Source organism: Bufo gargarizans, chromosome 8 (genome assembly GCF_014858855.1).
Source record: "Bufo gargarizans isolate SCDJY-AF-19 chromosome 8, ASM1485885v1, whole genome shotgun sequence".
Taxonomy (NCBI): Eukaryota; Metazoa; Chordata; class Amphibia; order Anura; family Bufonidae; genus Bufo; species Bufo gargarizans.
Window position 1 is genome coordinate 126598713 of NC_058087.1, and position 16971 is coordinate 126615683.

Genomic DNA, 16971 nt, shown 5'->3' on the forward strand with positions numbered 1-16971 from the left:
CTCCCTTTCCGCTAACTTGAGACAAAAATTTCAATATTTCATGGACTCAATATGCCCCTTAGCGAATACCTTGGGGTGTCTTCTTTCCAAAATGAGGTCATCTGTGGGGTGTTTGTACTGCCCTGGCATTTGAGGGTCTCCGCAATCATTACATGTAGGGGCAGCATTAGGAGTTTCTGCTATTCTCCTTATATTGAGCATACAGGTAATGAGATTTTTTTTTTTCGTTCAGCCTCTGGGCTCAAAGAAAAAAATGAACGGCACAGATTTCTTCATTCGCATCGATCAATGTGGATGAAAAAATCTCTGCCCAAAAAAAAAAAAGGAGGGGAAAGGCGTCTGCCAGGACATAGGAGCTCTGCCCAACATCCATACCCACTTAGCTCGTATGCCCTGGCAAACCCAATTTCTCTATTTACATCAATCGATGTGGGTGAATAAATCATTGCCGGGATAGAATTTTTTTTATTTATATACAAAGTGTTTGCCAAAGCATATGAACACCACCGCCTCCTCAGCTCATATGCCTCGGCAAACGTATCTTTTACTGCAGAGGAGTGCACATATATGAGCTGCAGTCGATCGGTTGGTCCACCTGGAAGGTAAAAAAAAAAAAAAAAAAAAAACAGGCCGCAAAGCAATAAATTTATTAACTTTATAATAACATTTGAACAGAACATATAAACTTTATTTAACTTTTTGAACAGAACGTTAACTTTTTTGCTTACTCTCCTTCCCCATGGGACAATATGCAAAGCGCAAATCGCCCAAAGATGTGGTGAAGTACATTATGCACTTTGTCCCAGGTGAAAGGAGAGGTTTGCAGCAGCTCTGTGTGAATGGTCCCTAATAGCCCTGTGTGCCTGTCCTGTGAAATGTGATCCCTATGCTAAGTGTACCTGTGTGTGGTACTTCCGGAAACACTCCCCAAAGCATAGGGCAGAGTGGTCAGGGCAGTCAGGACAGAAATAGCGGGTGTCACGTCTTATTCCACTCCTGTTACAGACACGACATCTTTTTCGGGGTGACGGGTGGGTTGAGGTACCAGCAACGACATTGGGGAAATGTCGCTCGTGTAGATGGCTCACTACACTGATGGATGTGGCCACGGAACCTCCTGGATACAGGAGGTTCTCGATGATCTCTTCCTGAAATTTGAGGAAGGATCCTGTTCTCCCAGCCTTACTGTAGAGAACAAAACTATTATATACAGCCAATTGAATTAAATATACAGACACCTTCTTATACCAGCATCTGGTGCGTCGGGAAACTAAATAGGGAGCCAACATCTGGTCATTGAAATCCACCCCTCCCATGAGCAAATAATAGTCGTGGACACGTAGGGGCTTTTCAATGACATTGGTTGCTCACTCAATTTGGATTGTCGTGTCTGCGTCAATGGAGGAGAGCATGTAAACGTCATGCTTGTCTCTCCATTTCACCGCGAGCAGTTCTTTGTTACACAAGGCAGCCCTCTCCCCCCTTGCAAGACGGGTGGTAACGAGCCGTTGGGGGAAGCCCTGGCGACTAGGTCGCGCGGTGCCACAGCAGCCAATCTTTTCTAGGAACAAATGCCTGAAGAGGGGCACACTTGTGTAAAAATTGTCCACATAAAGATGGTACCCCTTGCCAAATAAGGGTGATACCAAGTCCCAGACTGTCTTCCCACTGCTCCCCAGGTAGTCAGAGCAACCGACCGACTCCAGGGTCTGATCTTTACCCTCATAGATCTGAAATTTGTGGGTATAGCCTGTGGCCCTTTCACAGAGCTTATACAATTTGACCCCATACCAGGCGCGCTTGCTTGGGATGTATTGTTTGAAGCCAAGGCGCCCGGTAAAATGTATAAGGGACTTGTCTACACAGATGTTTTGCTCAGGGGTATGCAAATCTGCAAATTTGTTGTTCAAGTGGTCTATGAGGGGCCGAATTTTGTGGAGCCGGTCAAAAGCTGGGTGGCCTCTGGGACGGGAGGTGGTGTTATCGCTAAAGTGCAGGAAACGCAGGATGGCATCAAATCGTGCCCTGGACATGGCAGCAGAGAACACGGGCATGTGATGAATTGGGTTCGTGGACCAATATGACCGCAATTCATGCTTTTTGGTTAGACTCATGTTGAGGAGAAGGCCCAGAAAAAAATTTAATTCGGAAACTTGTACGGGTTTCCACCGGAAAGGCTGGGCATAATATCTTCCCGGGTTGGCGGCTATAAATTGAGTGGCATACCGATTTGTTTCTGCCACGACTATGTCCAAGAGCTCAGCAGTCAAGAACAGCTCAAAAAATCCCAGGGCCGAACCGATCTGAGCTGTCTCAACTCGAACTCCAGACTGGGCGGTGAAAGGGGGAACTAATGGTGCGGCTGAAGTTGGGGACTGCCAATTAGGGTTTGCCAGCACCTCAGGGACTCTAGGGGGTCTACGGGCCTGTCTGTGCGGTGGCTGCGATGGGGTAACTATTGCACGTGCCACCGTACCAGCTTCAACTGCCCTTCTGGTGCTCGCCACTTCACCATGTTGTACGGCAGTGCTGGTACTAGGTCCAGGGTGGGCTGCTCTGTTGGTGTATGCCTCACCACGTAATCCGACAGCTCTAGCCCCACTCTGCTGCCCTTGAAGCGGATCCTGCGCAACCTGTGGTCTAGCAACACGGGGCCGGGTACGCCTGGTGCTATCAGGGACCTCAACCTCCTCGTCCAAACTTTGGGTCAGACTGCCACTGCTTTCTACAGGTTCATATTCTGACCCGCTAGATTCGTCAGATGATGGTTCCCATTCCTCATCTGACTGGGTCAGAATCCTGTAGGCCTCTTCAGAAGACTACCCCTTGTTTGACATTTGGACTACTAAATTTAGGGGGTATTGCCTGAGACTACCCAAGAAAAAAAGCAAGCCTGTCTTACAGATGGGAGGCTAGCGAAGTACCGGAGGCTAGCAAAGTACCGGAGGCTGCTGCAATTGATACAAAATATCAAAACTGATATTTTTATTGCTGCAGCACTTGGAAAGTGATTGTGCAGCGATAAAAAATAAATACAATTTTTGTCACTGCGGCGGGGCGGGCGTGGGTGAACACACGTGTGGGCGACTGATCAGGCCTGATCGGGGCAAACACTGAGTTTTGGTTGGAGGGTGAGCTAAGGTGACACTAATACTATTATAGATCTGACTGTGATCTGGGGCTAAGTGAAGTGTTTGGTGTACTCACTGTGAACTGTGCTCCTCTGCTGAGACCAACCGACGAAAAGAATCAGCAGAGGAGCACAGCAGCCATTTTACACCTTATATTTATAAATATAGTGTTAAATGGCCTGTGATTTGTTTTTAAGAAAATCATCAGCCTGCCAGTGAGGTCTCGCGAGATGACGCGTATGTGCGTGACTCTGCCTGAGACTGCCGCCTCCGGACCGCGTTCCTGCGTTAGGCGGTCCGGAGGCGGTTAATGAACGTGAGCTTGCCCACATTGGCTATGGACAGGCGGCTGCGTCTGTCTGTAATTACACCTCCTGCCGTGCTAAATACACGTTCAGAGAGTACACTGGCTGCAGGGCAGGCCGGCACCTGGCTGCAGGGCAAGATCTGGCCATGTGGACAATTTGGAGACCCAGAAGTTGAATGGGGCAGAACCATCAGTAAGTAAGTGTAGGCATGTGCACAGGTACTGTTCCACAATGTTGTTCAAATGCTGCCTCCTGCTAACACGCTCCATATCAGCAGTTGGGCCGGTTGTTGAGGCGAGGTGACAAAGCCGTTCCACATGTCGCCATGCTAACCCTGCTGTCACGGAAGGTGTACAGGAAACAAGAAAACACAAAATGAATATACGACTGACTGGATCCAAAACTAAGGAACAAAAAGGGAGAGCCCTGCATCAGACCTGGCTCTCTCCCTTACTGCTCAGCCTATGCGAAAATCCCAATGGTAGATGATCGCATATCCTCGTACCTCGACTGTATAACACCTGAACACCCTATAATAGTGAGGGGACACGACCACCGGCTCCCTACACTAGATACGGAGGGAGTCAGGGTCACCTGGGATCCAGCAAACAGAAAAACACAAATGAATGAACAAAACTTATCTTGTAGAAGACTCAGAAGTAGGATCAACATGCACACACTCTAGGAAGTAATATAAACCGCAAACTGATGCACTATGGGGAGGTATTTAAAGGGATGCAATCAGTGCAACTACATGACAGCTGAGAGAGGCTAACGAGATGAGAAAATGAAAGTAAAACAAAGGAACCTCAAGGAGGAGGTTCTGAAAGGCATCTGTCAGAGCTTCTCAGATGTCTGGTGGTGACAGTACCCCTCCCTCTACGAGTGGACTCCGGACACTCAGAGCCCACCTTCTCAGGATGGGACCTATGGAAAGCCCTGATGAGACGAGTGGCCTTAATGTCCGTAACTGGGACCCACATCCTCTCCTCAGGGCCATAACCCTCCCAATGAACGAGGTACTGAAGAGAACCGCGGACAACACGAGAATCCACAATCCTAGAGACCTGAAATTCAAGATTACCATCAACCACAATCGGAGGAGGAGGCAAAGACGAGGGTACAATGGGTGGGACATAAGATTTTAATAAGGACTTATGAAAAACATTATGGATCTTCCAAGTCTGAGGAAGATCAAGACGGTAGGCAACAGGATTGATGACAGACAAGATTTTGTAAGGCCCAATGAACTTAGGACCCAACTTCCAGGAGGGAACCTTCAATTTGATATTCTTAGTAGACAACCACACCAGATCACCAACATTCAGGTCCGGACCAGGCACACGTCTCTTATCCGCCACACGCTTATATCTCTCACTCATGCTCTTTAGATTATCCTGAATCTTTTGCCAAATAGATGACAAAGACGAGGAGAATCTGTCCTTATCAGGTAAACCAGAAGACCCCAGAGAATGTCCCAAACTGCGGATGAAACCCATATGCAGGACTCCTGACGACGGTTATTTAAAGTAAACTCAGCAAGGGACAAAAAAGAACACCAATCCTCCTGATTCTCCGCCACAAAACAGCGCAGATATGTCTCCAGATTCTGATTGACGCGCTCTGTCTGGCCATTCGACTGCGGGTGGAAAGCAGAAGAGAATGACAACCGAACCCCCAAGCGAGAACAGAAAGCCTTCCAGAATCTGGAAACAAACTGCGTGCCCCTATCAGAGACTATGTCTGAAGGAATACCATGCAATTTGACAATGTGATCAATAAATGCCTGCGCCAGCGTCTTAGCATTGGGCAAGCCAGGAAAAGGGATGAAATGCACCATTTTGCTAAATCGGTCCACCACCACCAGAATCACAGTCTTCCCCGAGTAACGAGGCAGGTCCGTTATGAAGTCCATGGACAGATGTGTCCAAGGATGGGAAGGAATGGGTAAGGGAAGGAGAGGACCTGATGGCTGTGAATGAGGGACTTTGGCACGAGCGCAGGTCTCGCAGGCTGCCACAAAACCCTCAACCAACTTACGAAGCGCCGGCCACCAGAATCTCCGAGCGATGAGATCCACTGTGGCTCTTGCCCCCGGGTGCCCAGCAAGGACAGTATCGTGGTGTTCCTTAAAAATCTTGTGTCTTAAAGCGAGAGGCACAAACAACCTCCCAGGAGGACAAAGATCAGGAGCCTCTGACTGGGCTACCTGAACCTCTGCCTCCAATTCAGGATAAAGAGCAGAGACCACCACACCTTCAGCCAAAATGGGACCCGGGTCTTCAAAATTCCCACCTCCCGGAAAACAACTTGACAGGGCATCCGCCTTCACATTCTTAACCCCAGGGCGGAACGTGACAGCAAAATTAAACCTTGAAAAGAACAAAGACAATCTGGCCTGTCTCGGGTTCAGACGCTTGGCTGACTCCAAGTAGGCCAGATTTTTATGGTCAGTAAACACGGTAATAGGGTGTCTGGCTCCCTCTAGCCAATGGCGCCATTCCTCAAAGGCCAACTTGATGGCCAACAACTCCCTATCTCCCACATCGTAATTTCTCTCTGCGGAGGAGAGTTTCTTTGAGAAAAAGGCACACGGTCGCCATTTGGCAGGAGAGGGACCCTGAGACAAGACAGCACCCACACCCACCTCAGAAGCATCAACCTCAACTATGAAGGGTAGAGAAATATCAGGTTGTACCAAGATGGGAGCGGAAGCAAAACTCTCCTTGATATTACAAAAGGCCTTACGCGCCTCTACCGACCAGGAGGAAAAATCTACCCCCTTTCTAGTCATATCAGTGAGTGGTTTAACAACAGAGGAATAATTCAAAATAAACTTCCTGTAATAATTGGCAAAGCCCAAAAAATGCATCAGCGCCTTCTTATTCTCAGGAAGCTCCCACTCAAGCACAGCGCGGACCTTCTCGGGGTCCAGGCGAAAACCAGAAGCGGAGAGAAGAAACCCCAGAAATTGAATTTCTGGAACCGCAAACACATATTTCTCCAGTTTAGCGTACAATTTATTCTCCCGCAGGATGAGCAAGACCTGATGTAAGTGTTCCCTATGAGTTTTGAAATCAGGAAAAAAAATTAAAAATTTCATCCAGATACACTAATACAAATTTCCCCATTAAATGATAAAAAATGCTGTTCACAAAATGCTGAAAAACGGCTGGAGCATTCATCAAACCAAAAAGCATAACCAAATTCTCAAAATAGCCGTCATGGGTATTGAAGGCCGTCTTCCATTCGTCTCCTTCTCTGACCCTGACCAGGTTGTATGCCCCTCTTAGATCTAACTTGTAAAAAACTTTAGCCCCAACAATCTGGTTAAACAGGTCCGGGATCAGAGGAAGCGGATAAGGGTCACGAATTGTGATACTGTTCAGCTCCCTGAAATCCAGACATGGTCTTAAAGAACCATATTTTTTCTTAATAAAGAAAAAAACTGCGGCAACAGGTGACTTTGAGGGTCATATGTATCCTTTTCTCAGACTCTCAGAGAGAAAAGCATGCATAGCGACCCTTTCAGGTTGGGAGAGATTGTATGAACGAGATTTATGCAGCTTGGCGCCTGCGGTGAGATTAATAGGGCAATCGTACTCCCTGTGAGGGGGAAAGTCCTGAACACCACTCTCAGAGAAGACATCTGAAAATTCAGAGAGAAAAGATGGTACAGTCTTAGTAGAAACCTCAGAAACAGATGTTGTGAGGCAATTGTCTCTGCAAAAGTCACTCCAACCATTTATTTGCCTTGCTTGCCAATCAATGGTGGGGTTATGTTTAGTGAGCCAGGGTAGCCCCAACACTAGAGGAGTAGGCAACCCGCTAAGGATGAAACATGACACATCCTCAACATGAGCATCACTCACAATCAAACGGATATTGTGAACTATGCCCTTTAATGATTTCTGAGAAAGTGGAGCGGAATCAATAGCAAAAACAGGAATATCCTTTCCCAAAGTGCATACCTGGAAACCATGAGTTATAGCAAATTGAATATCAATGAGATTGACAGTTGCTCCACTATCTACAAAAATCTCACAAAAAATGTTCTTGCTCTCTAGCGCCACCCTGGCAGGCAGGACAAAGCGGGAACTACAAGCAAACGGAAAACCTTCAATTTCCGCCTCAACCCTGCCAATGGTAACAGATGGAACATTTTTAAAGGATTTTTTTCTTTTTGTTTCTTTATTAATCCCAAAAAACTGCCTGAATCTCCTAGAGGGACAAACATTTGCCAAATGATTTATACCTCCACAACAGAAACAAACCTTCCCATGAGGGCTGAATCTTCTATTGTCAGAGGCAATCAACCCCAGCTGCATGGGTTTCTGCTCAGAAGGGATTGACAACGACTGAGACCCCTGTGCACTGAATGAGACCGCTGCACTGTCCTGGGATTGAGTATGACAGGAAGGAGTGATCTCTCCTCTCTCTCTAAGACGCCTGTCAATACGAATGGCCCGAGACATGGCCGAATCCAAGGAGGTAGGTCTCTCATGAAAGGCAAATGCATCTTTCAATCCCTCTGAAAGACCATGGCAAAATTGACTTCGGAGTGCAGCATCATTCCAACCAGTATCTGCTGCCCATCTCCGAAATTCTGAACGGTATATCTCTGCGGATTGTTTACCCTGCCATAAAAGACGTAGTCTAGACTCAGCCTGAGCAATATGATCCCGATCATCATATATCTGACCCAGGGCTAAAAAGAATTCATCCACTGAACGGAGGGGCCGTGCCCCCACAGGCAGCGAAAAGGCCCAGGACTGAGCGTTATCCCTGAGCAGTGATATGATAATCCCCACCCTCCGTTCCTCATCACCAGAGGAATGGGGAAGTAGGCGAAAATGGAGTTTGCAAGCCTCTCTAAAACAAACAAAATTCTCACTACCCCCGGAGAACGTATCCGGGAGCGAGATCTTAGGCTCAGAACAAACCCCATGAACGCAAGCAGAAACGGTCACCTCAAACTGAGAGACAGTTTTCCGGAGATCTGCTACCTCCAGTGAAAGACCCTGCATGCGGTCAATCAAGGTTGAAACCGGATTCATTCTTGAGACGGTTTTGGCGGTTTATAATGTCACGGAAGGTGTACAGGAAACAAGAAAACACAAAATGAATATACGACTGACTGGATCCAAAACTAAGGAACAAAAAGAGAGAGCCCCGCATCAGACCTGGCTCTCTCCCTTACTGCTCAGCCTATGCGAAAATCCCAATGGTAGATGATCGCATATCCTCGTACCGCGACTGTATAACACCTGAACACCCTATAATAGTGAGGGGACACGACCATCGGCTCCCTACACTAGATACGGAGGGAGTCAGGGTCACCTGGGATCCAGCAAACAGAAAAACACAAATGAATGAACAAAACTTATCTTGTAGAAGACTCAGAAGTAGGATCAACATGCGCACACTCCAGGAAGTAATATAAACCGCAAACTGATGCACTATGGGGAGGGATTTAAAGGGATGCAATCAGTGCAACTACATGACAGCTGAGAGAGGCTAACGAGATGAGAAAATGAAAGCAAAACAATGGAACCTCAAGGAGGAGGTTCTGAAAGGCATCTGTCAGAGCTTCTCAGATGTCTGGTGGTGAAACCTGCCTTCTGAGGTGCTGGAACTGACAAAGCTGCGTTGGCGACCTCTTCCTCCTCCCCTGTCTTCGCCTTGTGCTTCCACTTGTCGCCCGGCGTCAGTTGGGAATAATCTCAGGACCGTGTCTACCAGCGTGTGCCTGTAGTCGCGCATCTTCCGATCATGCTCCAGTGAGAGAATTAAGGACGGCACATTGTCATTGTAATGGGGATCCAGCAGGGTGGCCACCCAGTAGTCAGCACATGTTAAAATGTGGACAAATCTGCTGTCGTTGTGCAGGCACTGCAGCATGTAGTCGCTCATGTGTGTCAGGCTGCCCAGAGGTAAGGACAAGCTGTCCTCTGTGGGAGGCGTATCTTCTGCGTCCTCCGTGTCCCCCCAGACACGCACCAGTGATGGGCCCGAGCTGTGTTAGATGCCACCCCTCTGTAAACATGCTTCATCCCCATCCTCCTCCTCCTCGTCCTCCAGTAGTGGGCCCTGGCTGTCCAAATTTGTACCTGGCCTTTGCTGTTGCAAAAATCCTCTTTCTGAGCCACTTCTAAAGGACTGGCCTGAAAGTGTTAGAGAGGACCCCTCTTCCTCCTCCTCGTTCTGGGCCACATCCTCTTCTATGATCGCCCTAAGTGTTTTCTCAAGGAGATATAGAAGTGGTATTGTAATGCTGAAAACGGCGTCATCGCCACTGGCCATGTTTGTGGAGTACTCGAAACAGCGCAACAGTGCACACAGGTCTCGCATGGAGGCCCAGTCATTGGTGGTGAAGTGGTGCTGTTCCGCAGTGCGACTCACCCGTGCGTGCTGTAGCTGAAACTCCACTATGGCCTGCTGCTGCTCGCACAGTCTCTCCAGCATGTGCAAGGTGGAGGTCCACCTGGTAGGCACGTCGCATATGAGGCAGTGAGCAGGAAGGCCGAAGTTATACTGTAGCGAAGACAACCGAGCGGCGGAAGGATGAGAACGCCGGAAGCGCGCATACACTGCCCGCACTTTATGCAGCAGTTCTGACATGTCAGGGTAGTTGTGAATTAATTTCTGCACCACAAAATTCAGCACATGTGCCAGGCAAGGTATGTGCGTCGAACCGGCTAGTCCCAGAGCTGCAACGAGATTTTGCCCATTATCGCACACTACCAGGCTGGGCTTAAGGCTCACTGGCAGCAACCACTCGTCGGTCTGTTGTTCTATAACCCGCCACAACTCCTGCATGGTGTGGGGCCTGTCCCCCAAACACATCAGTTTCAGAATGGCCTGCTGCCGGTTACCCCTGGCTGTGCTGAAGTTAGTGGTGAAGATCTGTTGCTGACCGGATGAGGAGGTGGTAGAAGAGGAGGAGGAAGGATGTGCGCCAAAAAGCTCTCTGCCTGGGGCCCAGCCGCCACTACATTTACCCAGTGTGCAGTTAGGGAGATATAGCGTCCCTGGCCGTGCTTACTGGTCCACGTATCTGTGGTTAGGGGGACCTTGCCACAGATGGCATTGCGCAGTGCACACTTAATTTTATCCGATACTTGGTTGTGCATGGCTCTCCTGTAGAAGTAGTGGCAGCTTGGAACGACGTACTGTGGGACAGCAAGCGACATGAGCTGTTTGAAGCTGTCCATCTCCACCAGCTTGAATGACAGCATTTCAAAGGCCAGTAGTTTAGAAATGCTGTCATTCAGGGATAGGGAGGGTGGCAAGGTGGGAATTTACGCTTTCTCTCAAAGGTTTGTGAGATGGAGAGCTGAACGCTTCCGTGTGACATGGTGGAGATGCTTGGAGACGGAGGTGGTGTTGTTAGTGGCAAATCCTCTGTTTGCTGGGCGGCAGGTGCCAACATTCCTCCAAAGGCCGAGGAAGAGGCCGAGGCAGCAGCAGAAGAGCGAGCAGGAGGGGCCTAAACCCTTTCTTTCATTTTTTTAATTTTTTTGCTTTGTTTTTGTTTTAAAGCAAATTTTATTGAGCTTAGTAATAAGATACAATAATCGAGTGTTGGAGGTGAGACAATCCTCCACACTTCTACATTTCTCAAAACATGGAAAAATAACATAGCAGAAACTGCAGGTCAGACAATGCGATACATATGAGACAGATATATCCAAGATACAGATCACAAAGCACAACATCTCTAGCTTAATATCGACAATAGTCACCTATCCCTATTGCCATGAGGAGTCCCAGTGTATCACGAAATCCCTCATCCGAGAGAGGTTGGAGCGAAGGGGGGGGGGGGGGGTCTTATCTGCAGATAGGTATCAGATAATGGGGTATGAAAGGGACAGGAAAGAGACTGAAAGACCCAATGTGTGTGATTGGCTCACATGCGTTTAGTTGTCAATGTAAATTTAGTTGGTACTAGGGATGAGCGAACTCGAACTGTATAGTTCTGGTTCGTACCGAATTTTGGGGTGTCCGTGACACGGACCCGAACCCGGACATTTTCGTAAAAGTCCGGGTTCGGTGTTCGTCGCTTTCTTGGCGCTTTTGTGACTCTTTCTTGGCGCTTTTTGAAAGGCTGCAAAGCAGCCAATCAACAAGCGTCATACTACTTGCCCCAAGAGGCCGTCACAGCCATGCCTACTATTGGCATGGCTGTGATTGGCCAGAGCACCATGTGACCCAGCCTCTATTTAAGCTGGAGTCACATAGCGCCGCCCGTCACTCTGCTCTGATTAGCGTAGGGAGAGGTTGCGGCTGCGACAGTAGGGCAAGATTAGGCAGATTAACTCCTCCAAAGGACTTGATTAATCGATCGATCTGCAGCTGTGCATCATTGAGCTGCTGAAATTCAATTGCTCACTGTTTTTAGGCTGCCCAGACCGTTTGTCAGTCACTTTTTTCTGGGGTGATCGGCGGCCATTTTGTGTCTTGTGGTGCGCCAGCACAAGCTGCGACCAAGTGCATTTTACCCTCAATGGTGTGGTTGTTTTTTGGCTAAAGCCTACATCAGGGTGAAGCTGTCACACCAAGTGCATTTAACCAGCAATAGTCTGTTTATTTTTTGGCCATATACTACATCAGGGGCAAGCTGCGCCCGTCACCAAGTGCATTTAACCCTCAGTAGTGTGGTTGGTCAAGCTGTCACACCAAGTGCATTTAACCAGCAATAGTCTGTTCATTTTTTGGCCATATACTACATCAGGGGCAAGCTGCGCCCGTCACCAAGTGCATTTAACCCTCAGTAGTGTGGTTGGTCAAGCTATCACACCAAGTGCATTTAACCAGCAATAGTCTGTTCATTTTTTGGCCATATACTACATCAGGGGCAAGCTGCGCCCGTCACCAAGTGCATTTAACCCTCAGTAGTGTGGTTGGTCAAGCTGTCACACCAAGTGCATTTAACCAGCAATAGTCTGTTATTTTTTTGGCCATATACTACATCAGGGGCAAGCTGCGCCCGTCACCAAGTGCATTTAACCCTCAGTAGTGTGGTTGGTCAAGCTGTCACACCAAGTGCATTTAACCAGCAATAGTCTGTTCATTTTTTGGCCATATACTACATCAGGGGCAAGCTGCGCCCGTCACCAAGTGCATTTAACCCTCAGTAGTGAGGTTGGTCAAGCTGTCACACCAAGTGCATTTAACCAGCAATAGTCTGTTCATTTTTTGGCCATATACTACATCAGGGGCAAGCTGCGCCTGTCACCAAGTGCATTTAACCCTCAGTAGTGTGGTTGGTCAAGCTGTCACACCAAGTGCGTTTAACCAGCAATAGTGTGGTTATTTTTTGGCCATATCCCAGTCTAATTCTGTCAGTAAATCCATACCGGTCACCCAGCGCCTAAATACTAGGCCTCAAATGTATATCCCGCTAAATCTGTCGTTACCGCTGTACTGTTGTGGCTGGGCAAGTTATTTAGTGTCCGTCAAAGCACATTTTTTGTTCTGGGTTGAAATACAATTCCCAATTTAGCAATTTCATAATTTAGTGGTTTCTGCTGTATCAGAGCTATTTGAAATCTATCCCTAAAAGGGTATATAATATTCAAGGTGCACATAGGGTCATTCAGAATAACTTCACACACACGCTACTGTGCATTTCCAAGTCTAATTCTGTCAGTAAATCCATACCGGTCACCCAGCGCCTAAATACTAGGCCTCAAATTTATATTCAGCTGAATTTGAATACAATACATTGGGCCAAATAATATTTTTGTTGTTGTGGTGAACGATAACAATGAGGAAAACATCTAGTAAGGGACGCGGACGTGGACATGGTCGTGGTTGTGTTAGTGGACCCTCTGGTGCTGGGAGAGGACGTGGCCGTTCTGCCACATCCACACGTACTAGTGTACCAACTACCTCAGGTCCCAGTAGCCGCCAGAATTTACAGCGATATATGGTGGGGCCCAATGCCGTTCTAAGGATGGTAAGGCCTGAGCAGGTACAGGCATTAGTCAATTGGGTGGCCGACAGTGGATCCAGCACGTTCACATTATCTCCCACCCAGTCTTCCGCAGAAAGCGCACAGATGGCGCCTGAAAACCAACCCCATCAGTCTGTCACATCACCCCCATGCATATCAGGGAAACTGTCTGAGCCTCAAGTTATGCAGCAGTCTCTTATGCTGTTTGAAGACTCTGCTGGCAGGGTTTCCCAAGGGCATCCACCTAGCCCTTCCCCAGCGGTGGAAGACATAGACTGCACTGACGCACAACCACTTATGTTTCCTGATGATGAGGACATGGGAATACCACCTCAGCATGTCTCTGATGATGATGAAACACAGGTGCCAACTGCTGCGTCTTTCTGCAGTGTGCAGACTGAACAGGAGGTCAGGGATCAAGACTGGGTGGAAGACGATGCAGGGGACGATGAGGTCCTAGACCCCACATGGAATGAAGGTCGTGCCACTGACTTTCACAGTTCGGAGGAAGAGGCAGTGGTGAGACCGAGCCAACAGCGTAGCAAAAGAGGGAGCAGTGGGCAAAAGCAGAACACCCGCCGCCAAGAGACTCCGCCTGCTACTGACCGCCGCCATCTGGGACCGAGCACCCCAAAGGCAGCTTCAAGGAGTTCCCTGGCATGGCACTTCTTCAAACAATGTGCTGGTTTGCACGCTGTGCCATCAGAGCCTGAAGCGAGGCATTAACGTTCTGAACCTGAGCACAACCTGCATGACCAGGCACCTGCATGCAAAGCATGAACTGCAGTGGAGTAAACACCTTAAAACCAAGGAAGTCACTCAGGCTCCCCCTGCTACCTCTTCTGCTGCTGCCGCCTCGGCCTCTTCTGCTGCTGCCGCCTCGGCCTCTTCCTCCGCCTCTGGAGGAATGTTGGCATCTGCCGCCCAGCAAACAGGGGATGTACCACCAACACCACCACCACCTCCGTCACCAAGCGTCTCAACCATGTCACACGGCAGCGTTCAGCTCTCCATCTCACAAACATTTGAGAGAAAGCGTAAATTCCCACCTAGCCACCCTCGATCCCTGGCCCTGAATGCCAGCATTTCTAAACTACTGGCCTATGAAATGCTGTCATTTAGGCTGGTGGACACAGACAGCTTCAAACAGCTCATGTCGCTTGCTGTCCCACAGTATGTTGTTCCCAGCCGCCACTACTTCTCCAAGAGAGCCGTGCCTTCCCTGCACAACCAAGTATCCGATAAAATCAAGTGTGCACTGCGCAACGCCATATGTAGCAAGGTCCACCTAACCACAGATACGTGGACCAGTAAGCACGGCCAGGGACGCTATATCTCCCTAACTGCACACTGGGTAAATGTAGTGGCAGCTGGGCCCCAGGCGGAGAGCTGTTTGGCGCACGTCCTTCCGCCGCCAAGGATCGCAGGGCAACATTCTTTGCCTCCTGTTGCCACCTCCTCCTTCTCGGCTTCCTCCTCCTCTTCTTCCACCTGCTCATCCAGTCAGCCACACACCTTCACCACCAACTTCAGCACAGCCCGGGGTAAACGTCAGCAGGCCATTCTGAAACTCATATGTTTGGGGGACAGGCCCCACACCGCATAGGAGTTGTGGCGGGGTATAGAACAACAGACCGACGAGTGGTTGCTGCCGGTGAGCCTCGAGCCCGGCCTGGTGGTGTGCGATAATTGGCGAAATCTCGTTGCAGCTCTGGGACTAGCCGGTTTGACGCACATCCCTTGCCTGGCGCATGTGCTGAATTTGGTGGTGCAGAAGTTCATTCACAACTACCCCGACATGTCAGAGCTGCTGCATAAAGTGCGGGCCGTCTGTTCGCGCTTCCGGCGTTCACATCCTGCCGCTGCTCACCTGTCTGCGCTACAGCGTAACTTCGGCCTTCCCGCTCACCGCCTCATATGCGACGTGCCCACCAGGTGGAACTCCACCTTGCACATGCTGGACAGACTGTGCGAGCAGCAGCAGGCCATAGTGGAGTTTCAGCTGCAGCACGCACGGGTCAGTCGCACTGCGGAACAGCACCACTTCACCACCAATGACTGGGCCTCCATGCGAGACCTGTGTGCCCTGTTGCGCTGTTTCGAGTACTCCACCAACATGGCCAGTGGCGATGACGCCGTTATCAGCGTTACAATACCACTTCTATGTCTCCTTGAGAAAACACTTAGGGCGATGATGGAAGAGGAGGTGGCCCAGGAGGAGGAGGAGGAAGAGGAGTCATTTTTAGCACTTTCAGGCCAGTCTCTTCGAAGTGACTCAGAGGGAGGTTTTTTGCAACAGCAGAGGCCAGGTACAAATGTGGCCAGCCAGGGCCCACTACTGGAGGACGAGGAGGACGAGGATGAGGAGGAGGTGGAGGAGGATGAGGATGAAGCATGGTCACAGCGGGGTGGCACCCAACGCAGCTCGGGCCCATCACTGGTGCGTGGCTGGGGGGAAAGGCAGGACGATGACGATACGCCTCCCACAGAGGACAGCTTGTCCTTACCCCTGGGCAGCCTGGCACACATGAGCGACTACATGCTGCAGTGCCTGCGCAACGACAGCAGAGTTGCCCACATTGTGCGGACTACTGGGTTGCCACCCTGCTGGATCCACGCTACAAAGACAATATGCCCACCTTACTTCCTGCACTGGAGCATGATAGGAAGATGCGCGAGTACAAGCGCACGTTGGTAGACGCGCTACTGAGAGCATTCCCAAATGTCACAGGGGAACAAGTGGAAGCCCAAGGCCATGGCAGAGGAGGAGCAAGAGGTCGCCAAGGCAGCTGTGTCACGGCCAGCTCCTCTGAGGGCAGGGTTAGCATGGCAGAGATGTGGAAAACTTTTGTCAACACGCCACAGCTAACTGCACCACCACCTGATACGCAACGTGTTAGCAGGAGGCAACATTTCACTAACATGGTGGAACAGTACTTGTGCACACCCCTCCACGTACTGACTGATGGTTCGGCCCCATTCAACTTCTGGGTCTCTAAATTGTCCACGTGGCCAGAGCTAGCCTTTTATGCCTTGGAGGTGCTGGCCTGCCCGGCGGCCAGCGTTTTGTCTGAACGTGTATTCAGCACGGCAGGGGGCGTCATTACAGACAAACGCAGCCGCCTGTCTACAGCCAATGTGGACAAGCTGACGTTCATAAAAATGAACCAGGCATGGATCCCACAGGACCTGTCCGTCCCTTGTCCAGATTAGACATTAACTACCTCCCCTTAACCATATATTATTGTACTCCAGGGCACTTCCTCATTTAATCCTATTTTTATTTTCATTTTACCATTATATTGCGAGGCTACCCAAAGTTGAATGAACCTCTCCTCTGTCTGGGTGCCGGGGCCTAAATATATGCCAATGGACTGTTCCAATGTTGGGTGACGTGAAGCCTGATTCTCTGCTATGACATGCAGACTGATTCTCTGCTGACATGAAGCCAGATCCTCTGTTACGGGACCTCTCTCCTCTGCCTGGGTGCTGGGCCTAAATATCTGACAATGGACTGTTGCAGTGGTGGCTGACGTGAAGCCTGATTTTCTGCTATTACATGCAGACTGATTCT